Source organism: Miscanthus floridulus, chromosome 5 (genome assembly GCF_019320115.1).
Source record: "Miscanthus floridulus cultivar M001 chromosome 5, ASM1932011v1, whole genome shotgun sequence".
Taxonomy (NCBI): domain Eukaryota; kingdom Viridiplantae; phylum Streptophyta; class Magnoliopsida; order Poales; family Poaceae; genus Miscanthus; species Miscanthus floridulus.
In genome coordinates, this window is record NC_089584.1 from 59,035,893 (window position 1) to 59,048,682 (window position 12,790).

A 12,790-nucleotide genomic window follows, 5' to 3' on the forward strand; every position below is an offset into this window, starting at 1 on the left:
TCATTGGCTCGGTCTTCGAGCTTGTTCATTAGCAGGTCCATCTTGGTGGACAACATGTCTACCTCTTTGAGTTGATGCATACCTCCACCTCTCTTGTGGGTCTGAAGATGTTCTTCATTCCAACCTTGGGTGGAGGTCATCTTCTCCACAAGAGCTGTTGCAGCTGAAATTATAAGTTATAGGAATGCACCTCTAGTAGCAGGATCCATAGTCTCATGGGTACTGTTGGTCAATCTATGGTAGAAAGTCAACATGAGTAGCCAATTCTCCATCCCATGATGAGGACATTCCACAATGTAATCTTGAAAGCATTCCCATGCCTCAGGGATAGAATCATCATGTTGCTGTTGAAAGCTTGAGATTCTCCCATGCGGAGCATTAGTCTTGCCTGTGGGAAAGAACTTTGCTAGGAAGGCAGTGGAGTAGTGATCCCATGTAGTATTTCTATCTTTGTTAGCATAGAACCATTGCTTTGCCTTTCCCAAGAGTGAGAATGGGAAGAGGCAAAGTAGTATGGCATATTGGGTACTCCTTTGATTGTGAAAGTGCTATAGATCTCTAGGAAGTGTTGGAGATGTGCACTCGCATCTTCATGTGCCTTTCCACAAAAGTGGCTTGCTTGCACCATGTTGATGGGGGATGGCTTGAGCTCAAATCCATTGTCTCCAACATTAACTGTTGGTCCGATTCAGATATTAGCTGTAGTTGGAGTAGAGAATTCATGGAGAGTCTAGTTAGCCATGGCTTCAAATTCTGGTGTTCAGCTTCACCTTATCTGGTTGTCTTCCGATTCTAAAGCTGGGACTTTCTTGAGTTTAGCTATAGTCCTTCTGGTTAATGCTCCTGGATCTTCAATGTAGTTTGTCGGAAGGTCAAAACCAATCATACATTTCCCTACATAAGATACACAGGTAGACAAAACAAGGGTAAGCCTATTTGAGCAGAGGTCAATGGTTATTTCAATCACATCAATAAGTATAAGTTTATCAATACTTCCTTTGCCTAGCTACCTTCCCTAGCAACGACACCAAACAAGCTTGTTGGTATTTATTAACGTGTCACTTGTTTTAAGTAGTCACCCTATGTTGTTTACATTCCTTAGCATCTTTTACTAAGTTGCCATCCCTAGTGTTGGTGCCAGAAATGCTTGTTGGTACTACCTAGTGCCACTTCTAGAATGACACTAAGAAGTACTTTAATATATCATGTGACTAGGAAGAACATATATATACATATATATATATATATACATATATATACATATATATACATATATATATATATACATATATATAAATGAAAGGAATATGCAAGCGCACAAATAATTATACCATTGTAGCACTTTACCCGAGAGTATTCCAGGTATCGTTATTTATATTTTACCACAGTGAAGGTTTGGCACGGACATGTATTGATAACTTATGCTATTGATGGAGAAGTAAACCATAACCAATATTCTACTCACAACAAGGGTAAGTCGTAGGATAAATTATGTATATGATAAGAATGGATTAATGATAAATCACTCAGAGTACTCCTTTCTATGGCATTAGCATGATTACGTAGAATATTAGAGGAATAATTCCTAAGTCATTTTTAATTACAGGTTGAAGCATACATTGATTAGTGCAATTACACCTAGTAGTTATGGCTAAAGTCATCTTTATATCTACACATAAGGGATATTACTAAGGAAGATTAAGAATAGAGCTTGTCTTCCTTTGTAACTGCATCCTACTTGCAAACCTATATTTGGGGAGTGAACTATAAAGGACTCAACAGGAGTGTCACATCCGTGATCTACCACATGACCCATAATATAGGGTGTACCAGCAGGTAAACAACATATAAGCACCATGCTTACACAATGTTGACCACTCACCCTGTGTACTTTAGAGTGAGTGCTATACGAACTTATGCATAAACATAACAATAATCTAGCTATACTAAGTATGTAATCAAAGTAGACAATGAACATTATAACAAAGAACATAAATGAGATAAATAATAATGTTGTCATAACAATTGTAGCAAGCATATAAAAGTGATGGAGATACAAAAGAGATGGAGTACAAAGATTATACCAAACCATGCTCTTGACGCGATTGGGAATCCAAGCGGAGCCTGCTTGCCTCCCTCTTGACCTAGCCTAACTAGCTATGCCCTAGAATTGGTGGAGCTCTGAGGATGATTAGGGTTTCTATCTTCTCAAATGACTTATGCCTCTAGGGGTGGCAGGGGCTGATATATATAGGTCGAAGCATCCATCATGAGCCCTTGGATCAAACTGACTTAAAGGACGGCGTAGCTGCAACCTAGGAGGCAGTGGAGAACCGACATTCAAAGGAGGGGCTGACATGTGGGCCTAGGGGGCTAGGCGGCCTATAGGTGGGGCAGCCACTCGGGCTCTGCCCCAGTGTGGAGTCTTCTCAAGTCTTCTAGAGTCTTCTAGTGTCTGTTTCGCTGTGGATAAGCGCAATTAATTCTGACATGTAGGTCCACCTTGATAGTTTTCTGGATAAACCCTGCAAAAAATACAAATTCAACAAAACTCATAGAATTTGTTAGTTTAAACCCTAGACCTTTGTTAGTGATTATATTTATGCCCTTATGCATATTATATTGACGGTTTATAATGGTTGTTAACTACCGTCAATAGCCACTAGATTGTGGCCGCCATCGGCGGCGTGGGCGAGATCATCGAGGCATGGCCGGGGGTTGTGTTTTTCCTTGAATACGATTTGTATCCTAGTGAGGAAGCAAGCCTCTGGGTTGCCAACTTGGGTCAAGATAGCAAGGAGGGCATAGTAGTCAATGAGGTCACCGTAGATGCGGCGCATGGATGAGCAGGTCATTTGTAGGTTGCAAAGGTCATCCATGGGTCGATCCGAGGTCACAGCGAGGTTGCTAGCAATCTCAATTTGCACGTTGGTTGGGAGCACCATCAGCAACATGATTGCCCAGGTGGATGGAGCTATGTCATGTGGACGATAGCGAGATAGAGAGCTAGAGAGGCAGAGCAGTGCGATCGACTTAATTACTTTGATTGAGGAGGAGGTGGGGGAGGCAGCTGAGCAGGGGTTGTAGTAGGAGTTCTTAAATGCAATCTATGAACTAGCATGGGAACTCACAATGATGACACGCTTTAGGTTACTAGGTGGGTAGGCGACCGGGTGGACTGAATGTACACTATTTCCAAACCCAGGAGTCAAAATGTGAAATGGGCCAGGGGATGCCAACCAATCGCAAAGCCTGAGCGTCGCGTCCTATGGGAGACCAACCGCTCGTCTCTCCTCTTTAAAATGACTAGTATGCTATAGAGAGCACCACCGACTAAGGTATGCTCTCATACATACTCTACTTAACAGTCCATCACATCACCTCCTCTGATCCCTACTCATAGGCGGTGACTACAGTGTAGAGAGAGCAATGGGGCACTGGTCATCCAACAAGTATTCCACCGACTATGAAGACGAGGATGGTGAGGAGGTGAATCAATCGATGATGAGCCTCAAGCATGAGGAGTATCCATTGCTGGTGGAGGATCCCACCGACGAGGAGGAGGATGAGGCACCACTTGTGGTAGAGGAGGAGGAGGAAGCACCAGCAGAGGAGGTGGACAACATCACCGAGACCATTCTGCTAGGGTTCACCCCTATGCCATGCTATAAGAAGCATAGCCCAACCCTCCATCCCCAACATGATTGTGGAGGATGAGGATTACTCCTCATCTGAGTAGGACGATAAGGTGGGATGGCGGCAACCGCCATTGTGCCTATAGAGCAATAGGGTGACTAGATAGGCCACTATTGGTTTTTATTAATGGTAGAAGCAAAGCTATCCATTCTATTATTTATGTTCTATAGAATTTTATCATTGGTAGCTACCTTTCGAGATAATACCTCAATAAGTTTGGATTGTCCAGCAATTAATTCTCTTAAGGGTGGTTGATTGAAATTATTACCTTGAGGGTTACCTTGGTAGTTTGATCTCTATTGTTGATTCGGTCCTTGATTCTATTGAGGATGAAAGTAGTTATTGTTCATGAAGTTCACATCCTCATGAATTTTAGGGCAGCTATTCTCTGAATGCCTAGTGTTTCCACACTCTTCACATGTCATGTGGGAATCATGAATATGCATGATTTCTTGCTTCTCATTGGCTCAATCTTCGAGCTTGTTCATTAGCAGGTCCATCTTGGTGGACAACATGTCTACCGCTTTAAGTTGATGCATACCTCCACCTCTCTTGTGGGTTTGAAGATGTTCTTCATTCCAACCTTGGGTGGAGGTCATCTTCTCCACAAGAGCTGTTGCAACTAAAATTATGAGTGACAAGAATGCACCCCTAGTAGTAGGATCCATAGTCTCACAGGTACTATTGGTCAATCTATGGTAGAAAGTCTGTATGAGTAGCCAATTCTCCATCCCATGATGAGGACATTCCGCAATGTAATCTTGAAAGCATTCCCATGCCTCAGGGATAGAATCATCATGTTGCTTTTGAAAGCTTCAGATTCTCCCACGCGGAGCATTAGTCTTGCCTGTGGGAAAGAACTTTGCTAGGAAGGCAGTGGAGTAGTGATCCCATGTAGTATTTCTATCTTTGTTAGCATAGAACCATTGCTTTGCCTTTCCTAAGAGTGAGAATGGGAAGAGGCAAAGTAGTATGGCATCTTGGGTCACTCCTTTGATGGTGAAATTGCTATAGATCTCCAGGAAGTGTTGGAGATGTGCACTCGCATCTTCATGTGCCTTTCCACAAAAGTGGCTTGCTTGCACCATGTTGATGGGGGATGGCTTGAGCTCAAATCCATTGTCTCCAACATTAACTATTGGTCTAATTCGGATATTAGCTGTATTGGAGTAGAGAATTCATGGAGAGTCTAGTTAGCCATGGCTTCAAATTCTGGTGTTAAGCTTCACCTTATCTGGTTGTCTTTCGATTCTAAAGCTGGGACTTTCTTGAGTTTAGCTGTAGTCCTTCCGATTAATGCTCTTGGATCTTCAACATAGTTTGCCAGAAGGTCAAAACCAATCATACATTTCCCTACATAAGATACACAAGTAGACAAAACAAGGGTAAGCCTATTTGAGCAGAGGTCAATGGTTATTTCAATCACATCAATAAGTATAAGTTTATCAATACTTCCTTTGCCTAGCTACCTTCCTTAGCAACGACACCAAACATGCTTGTTGGTATTTATTAATGTGTCACTTGTTTTAAGTAGTCACCCTATGTTGTTTACATTCCTTAGCATCTTTTACTAAGTTGTCATCCCTAGTGTTGGTGCCAGAAATGCTTTTTGGTACAACCTAGTGCCACCTCTAGTATGACACTAAGAAGTACTTTAATAGTTCATGTGACTAGGAAGAACATACATATATATATACATATACATATATATATATATATAAATGAAAGGAATCTGCAAGCGCACAAATAATTATATCATTGTAGCATATTACCCGAGAGTATTCCAGGTATCGTTATTTATATTTTACCATAGGGAAGGTTTGGCACAGAGATGTATTGATAACTGATGCTATTGATGGAGAAGTAAACCATAATCAATATTCTACTAACAACAAGGGTAAGCTGTAGGATAAATTATGTATATGATAAGTATGGATTAATGATAAATCACTTAGAGTACTCCTTTCTATGGCATTAGCATGATTACGTAGAATATTAGAGGAATACTTCCTAAGTCATTTTAATTACAGGTTGAAGCATACATTGATTAGTGCAATTACACCTAGTAGTCATGGCTAAAGTCATCTTTATATCTACACATAAGGGATATTACTAAGGAAGATTAAGAATAGAGCTTGTCTTCCTTTGTAACTGCATCCTACTTGCAAACCTATATTCAGGGAGTGAACTATAAAGGACTCAACGGGAGTGTCACATCCGCGATCTACCACTTGACCCAGAATATAGGGTGTATCAGCAGGTAAACAACGTATAAGCACCCTGCTTACACAATGTTGACCACTCACCCTGTGTACTTTAGAGTGAGTGCTATACGAGCTTATGCATAAACATAACAATAATCTAGCTATACTAAGTATATAATCAAAGTAGACAATGAATATTATAACAAAGAACATGAATGAGATGAATAATAATGTTGTCAAAACAATTGTAGCAAGCATATAAAAGTGATGGAGATACAAAAGAGAGGGAGTACAAAGATTATACCAAACCACGCTCTTGACATGATCGGGAATCCAAGCGGGGCCTGCTTGCCTCCCTCTAGACCTAGCCTAACTAGCTATTCCCTAGAATTGGTGGAGCTCTGAGGATGATTAGGGTTTTTATCTTCTCAAATGACTTATGCCTCTAGGGGTGGCAGGGGCTGATATATATAGGCCAGAGCGTCCATTGTGAGCCCTGCAAAAAATACAAATTCAACAAAACTCATAGAATTTGTTAGTTTAAACCCTAGACCTTTGTTGGTGATTATATTTATGCCCTTATGCATATTATATTGATGGTTTATATTGGTTGTTAACTACCATCAACAGCCACCAGATTGTGCCTGCCATCGGCGGCGCGGGCGAGATCATCGAGGCATGGCCGGGGGTTGTGTTTTTCCTTGAATATGATTTGTATCCTAGTGAGGAAGCAAGCCTTTGGGTTGTGTTTTTCCTTGAATACGATTTGTATCCTGGTGAGGAGGCACTAGCGAGGAGGTGGAGAACATCACCGAGACCATTCTACCAGGGTTCGCCCCTATGCCGCGCTATAAGAAGCGTAGCTCAACCCTCCATCCCCAACATGATCATGGAGGATGAGGATTCTCCTCATCAGAGTAGGACGATGAGGTGGGATGGCGACAACCGCCATTGTGCCTATAGAGCAATAGGGTGACCAGATAGGCCACTATTGATTTTTATTAATGGTAGAAGCAAAGCTATCCATTCTATTATTTATGTTATCTAGAATTTTATCATTGGTAGCTACCTTTCAAGATAATACCTCAATAAGTTTGGATTGTCCAGCAATTAATTCTCTCCTGGGTGGTTGATTGAAATTATTACCTTGAGGGTTACCTTGGTAGTTTGACCTCTGTTGCTAATTCCGTCCTTGATTCTATTGAGGACAAAAGTAGTTATTGTTGATGAAGTTCACATCGTCATGAATTTCAGGGTAGTTGTTCTCTGAATGCCTAGTGTTTCCACACTCTTCACATGTCATGTGGGAATCAAGGATATGCATGATTTCTTACTTCTCATTGGCTCGGTCTTCAAGCTTGTTCATTAGCAGGTCCATCTTGGTAGACAACATGTCTACCTCTTTGAGTTGATGCATACCTCCACCTCTCTTGCAGGTCTAAAGACGTTCTTCATTCCAACCTTGGGTGGAGGTCATCTTCTCCCCAAGAGCTGTTGCAGTTGAAATTATGAGTGACATGAATGCACCTCTAGTAGCAGCATCCATAGTCTCATGGGTACTGTTGGTCAATCTATGGTAGAAAGTCTACATCAATATAATGACAGTTTTAACTATTTTTGAGTGTTTTTATGTATTTTGGAATGTGCTTTATTTTGATGAGGGTGCACAGGTAATGACTTTCTTTAAACAGTGAACACCACTGCAAAGAAATGAACAAACCAACATAAACACTGAACAAACACTAAATAAACAAGCTCACTGGCAATTACAAATTGAGATAGATCATCATTATTGACATCCAGATACATACCACATGTAACTAAGTTCAAACCATTGCCTAACTCATCTTGTTGCCCTTCTGCTTCTGCACCCTTTTGCATGTCCAGCCTGTGGCAAAACAAGGGGTCAGGCTATCCTTTGGTTGTTGATTTTAGATGTCCAAGATAAAATAATTGGTCAGACACCTAATATATGGTCTGGCCTCATCTAATACAACATTTCCAGACTATGCTTTGGTGGCATAAAAGATTAGACACCTATTCCTAGGTCTTGGTTTGTAACGACCTAAGTCTGTTACACCCTAGGCTCTCACTTTTGGATGTCAGAGACACAAACCATCATATTCCATAGACATCCTTAGCAACCCAACCCAAAGAATGTTACGCCTTAGAAACCAACTACATAACGACACACAAGTTAACTGCCGATCAACCAAGTCAACCAAGCGACCATCAAAGGAGGACGCCAATCGAAGAATCTAGCTTAAGGCATTTTTATTCACCAAAGTACCGAGCAAAGCCATTGCAAGCCTCAACATGGACTCAAGGTCAGAGAGATCAGGTTCTTAAGTTTGGGTAGATGAAACCAGAGTCTATCAGACAGTCTGCCATGTTTTCTAGACCATCCATTGGCATTTCTAAGTGCAATCACCAAGTATAGAGATGTAATCCATTCTTGGTAACGGCATTAGAAATGCCTGTTGGTATTTCTTGGCACCATCACTAAGATTTGGATAAATCTTAGTAATGCCACAAAGGAACACCAACACGATAGTTCTTAACGATTACAGAAAATATCCGCAAGCGCACGGATCTATCGTTGTATATTTCACCCAAAAGTATTTAGGGTATCGTTATTTATATTTTCCCAAAGGAGGGCAAGGTATAAGAGTCTAGCATGGATATGAACAAGATCATACTTGTATTAGTGAATCAATAGTTCATGATAGGGGTAAAAGCAGTATTTCAAGGATAGTGGACACACATCTGGGCCAACCTCAAGGCTAAAAGAAAAACAAAGAATAAAAGAATGATCCTAAGTGGATCAGGCATGGTTAAAAATAGCCGTGCAAAGAACAATTAATGATCATACAAGTCATATGATTAGAGATTGAACTAAGTGTAAGATGGACTTGGAGATCTCTGAGCACTGGTCTGCCAGCAAGCGCGAGAGACTTTACGAACTCTTACACAATACCCAAACTTGGGGGATTACAAGGGACGAGTAGGGCTATCACCACCTACCGCCTACCCCTCAATCGGGGCACCATCATATCAGAAGGTTCTTGTGTACCCGAGCACCATGCCCATGTATAAAGAAACTACCCATATCCCCATGGGACTCCGACCCTACGGATCGACAACCATAGGACATGGGCAAACCCGAAGGAACTACAAACCGCCACCTCAACCTAGCTCTACTTCTACTCATACAAGTCATATGAATGGTTAAGCATAAAGTTGAACAAGTGAAGATCATAACATACAAACTATATGTCAAGATTATAATATGAAAACTATAGTCTAGTTCATATGCACTACTATATTGAAGATATGAGAACAAGGCTATGGAAGAACTCTTCATAGTATTCATACCAATGTTGCTCTTCTTCTAAGGAGCCAAGCTCTCCAAGGAAGCCCATGACTAGCTCCAAACTACTACTAAAAACTAAAAGATTACACGTTGAGAGGTGAGGTGTGTAGCTCCCAATGTTGGTGTGTGTGAGAGGTGAGCACTACCCCCTACTTATACATGCTTGAGGTCGGTTTGGCATAGATAAAATAGGAAACCACCAGAAACCTCCTATGAATGCTGCCATGCAACCATTGGAGCAACATGGGCCCGAGAGGCAGTGCTGAGGGTGCGGGCACACCCTGGCTAGCCCCACTGGCCACCGCCTTGCTCCGGTGGGCTGCTGGCTGGGCCTATGTTGCTCCCCCGGTGGTGCCCAACACAGTTTTGGCATGTAGGTGGGCTTTTCCATTTATTTTCCTTGTGCATTTCTGCTTTACGCCTTTCAAGTCGCGCCTTTTGCTTGGTTTTCCACTTGTATTCAAATGTAGTCATGCAAAACATGTCTCTTCTAATACAAGTGGAACTATGTTAATAGTAAAAACATATATGTTGAAAGTTTGTTTATTTCCCCCATTTTGGATACTAATTGGTGGTCAGAATTGATCATTAGTGACCGCCAACAAATCCCCCAAACTTAATCTTTGCTCGTCCTGAGCAAATAGCTAAGTACTTGGTTGTTGATCAGGAGTTGCTACTATGCCAAATATATTTCATAAGTGCCATGCCTATAACAAAGTATTCTTCCACAATTCAAATAAGTTAGTATTTTTATCCACCCTTTTACCTTGATCCCTGTGGGGCGTATAGCTTTTCCAAGTTCTTGGGTGATTGCAAGATAGAACGGTTATAACAAAATAACCAATCATTCATTCTTTGATCGACTATCTATCTAGAGGTTTTATGAGTTTTACAAAAATAAATGTAAGTTCCTCAAATGATTCTCTCGATTGCTCAATGTGTATGAAACCTCACCAAAGGCATTTGAAATTTTGCCTTCTTTTTCATATCCTACCACTGAAGGCTTTTGAGTGGAGTTTTGGGTAGGTATGAAATTGAGGCATACTTGCTTCATATCCTTCTTATTTTCTTTCTTCATGCTCTTTGGCATGCATTTTTTTCTCTCATGCCTTTTGGCATGGATATATTTTTTTCTTTTCTCTTTTCTTTTTTAAGCATAGCCCATACTATTCTTTGGCATATGAAAATTTTGAGAGAGACACATGATACATGAATCAAGTAATTATTTGGTGGATGGAAAAACATGTTTTTGCGTAACTCTCAGTGTAAGAGTCAGCATTTTATTTATGGGTGTATGTGTGTCTTGATCATGGGTGCATGACAAGAATCTCAATAAGGGTCACAATAATTTGATAAAACTCAATGCAATAACAAGTAGCATATGACTAAGGTTTTGCATATATATCATGTCGTATGGCCTAGGTGGGTATTCATAATCATTGAGGAATATTGAATTTTAGTATTTTTAAAATTAAAAACTCCAGATGTCAAGCCTCTCTGAGAACAAAGTCATAGTAAATTTTATTTGTACCATATCATAACTCGCAACACCTTAGAAAAGAAGCATGCATTTGCAACCCACAAGTTTTCAAGTATTTGGATGAGACATTTTTAGCTAACAAACTTAAATCTCAGAGAATACTAAGTTACAGCCTAGGCACAGAAAAATTATAGACAGAGCAACTTTTCATCATTTCAATCATAGAAGAAACTAAACATTCCTTAAAACACATATGAGAGTGGAATTCATATTTTTGGTATTTTTATCATATTTCATTTTTTGGTATTTTTAATTTTTTCAAATATTTTATATGCTAATAAACAGATAAATGCAGAAATTAAATGCAAAAAAATTAAAAATGCGAAAAGATACAAGGTACCTCTGCGGGGGTCCTCCCCAAGCTAGCTCGTGGCCTATGGTCTGGGATTGTATCCCATGGACTGCCAGTAGGCCACCTACATGTCGTGTTGTTGCTTCAGTAGCACGTTCATTTGCGCCATCTGTTGCTGCTGTTGAAGCTACCACTGGGTCATATTCTACATAGGAGTGTTAAGTGTATTTTGAATTTCACCTGTGCGGATCTTTAGTCCTCCAAGGCAGGTGTTGATGCCTTCTAGCTCACGATGATCCAAAGTAGACTATCATGGTTGGACGGGTGGTGGTAGTCCCTCAAAGTCAAAGGAGTGAGCATGTCTCCATGCTGCATCGTTAGCCTCGTGCCATCCCGATCCACCTGTCTCATGTGGTTGCGGGTTGTGCCTCTGGCCAGGCTAGTACCCGGGTGTGAAACTAGGTGTCTGCATGGCTAGGAACCACTTTGCATGGTATGCCTGGGGTACAAGTGGTGTCGGTGTTGGCGGTGGCTGATGAGAGCTGCCTGCTTCATAGCCCTACTCCTTGTTGCCCTACAAGAAATAGAACTCCTGCACACTTCCTCTTGTTTGATAAGAGTGAAGTTGAGTGTCGGGGATTTATACAAAGAGAGTTCTGGGTTAGTGAGCGAAATCTCATTTGTATACCCCATAAAGAAAAACACAAGGTTCCCTGTATCATCATTTTTCAAATGGTGCCCTTACATCAAGTAGTGCTCATCAATATTGATGCGTGGCGTAGAGATGTATGTCACATCTTGTCCATCCAATGCACCAATACTAGAGGCAATACGAGTTACAAGGGACGTACAAGAAATAGCTGTGGAAGCCTTGAATGTTTCTAACCAATGTTTAAACATTTCTTTCACAGGAGAATTTTTAGTCTTTTTAAGCATGGCATAGAGAATTTGCAATTCAGCATGATAAACAAATCTTATATCTTATCTAGCAAACAAAGTTATTGCAATCTAACTATGTATGAACCTCAAAGTAGGATGATGGATATTCATATTTCGAGGTTGAAACTTGCCAACTACATTTTGACTTGAAATCATTCTCCAAAATTCATGGCGATTGAAACCTCAAAGAGCATGATCCAAATCAATTGAGAATTTTGTACTAAAGCCTAAGTGAGAGCTGATATTTCTCCATGTAAGATAGTATTCTTTCTGAAAAGATGGAAAATAGTCCCACCCTCAACTTCTTGCAAAGAGCATAAAAATTGGATCATTAGGAGGCGAGAACCTTGCTCGTCAACGGGAGCAACGTTCTCCCATCTGACGACTTTCCAAATGATGACGAACTCGGAGTCCATACCTATCTGTGCAAGGAGGTCAGGGTGGTATGCCAGTGTGTGGACGAACTCGTGGTTCTTGATGAGGTTGTATGCCTGCATCTCCCATTCTTCCTCCAAATCAAGGTGGGGATCATCATCGCCGTCCTCCATCGGTTGCTCTTGCTCTTGTTCTTCTTCTTCTGTTGGCATCGTTTTTCATCTTCATGCATCGAGCTCTCTTCATGTTCAGTGTAGCGTGTGCTTGAGCTTCTATGGGAGCGACTTGAGCTCCCTCCTATGGCCTTCTTAAACACACTGGAAAGCTCCCTACTGAACTTGCCCATGGTGAAAAGACAACAACACAAACTC

General features: G+C 41.0%; 2 non-coding genes across 2 annotated transcripts; both read left to right on the forward strand.

Annotated features, from left to right (window-relative positions):
* Window positions 1-270: 270 nt before the first annotated feature.
* Window positions 271-379, forward strand: LOC136455806 (small nucleolar RNA R71). The gene has a single exon (XR_010759272.1). It is a non-coding gene; the product is annotated as a small nucleolar RNA R71 (small nucleolar RNA).
* A 4,046-nt stretch (window positions 380-4,425) lies between these two features.
* LOC136455684 (small nucleolar RNA R71) lies at window positions 4,426-4,534 on the forward strand. The gene has a single exon (XR_010759165.1). It is a non-coding gene; the product is annotated as a small nucleolar RNA R71 (small nucleolar RNA).
* The last annotated feature ends 8,256 nt before the right edge of the window (window positions 4,535-12,790 follow it).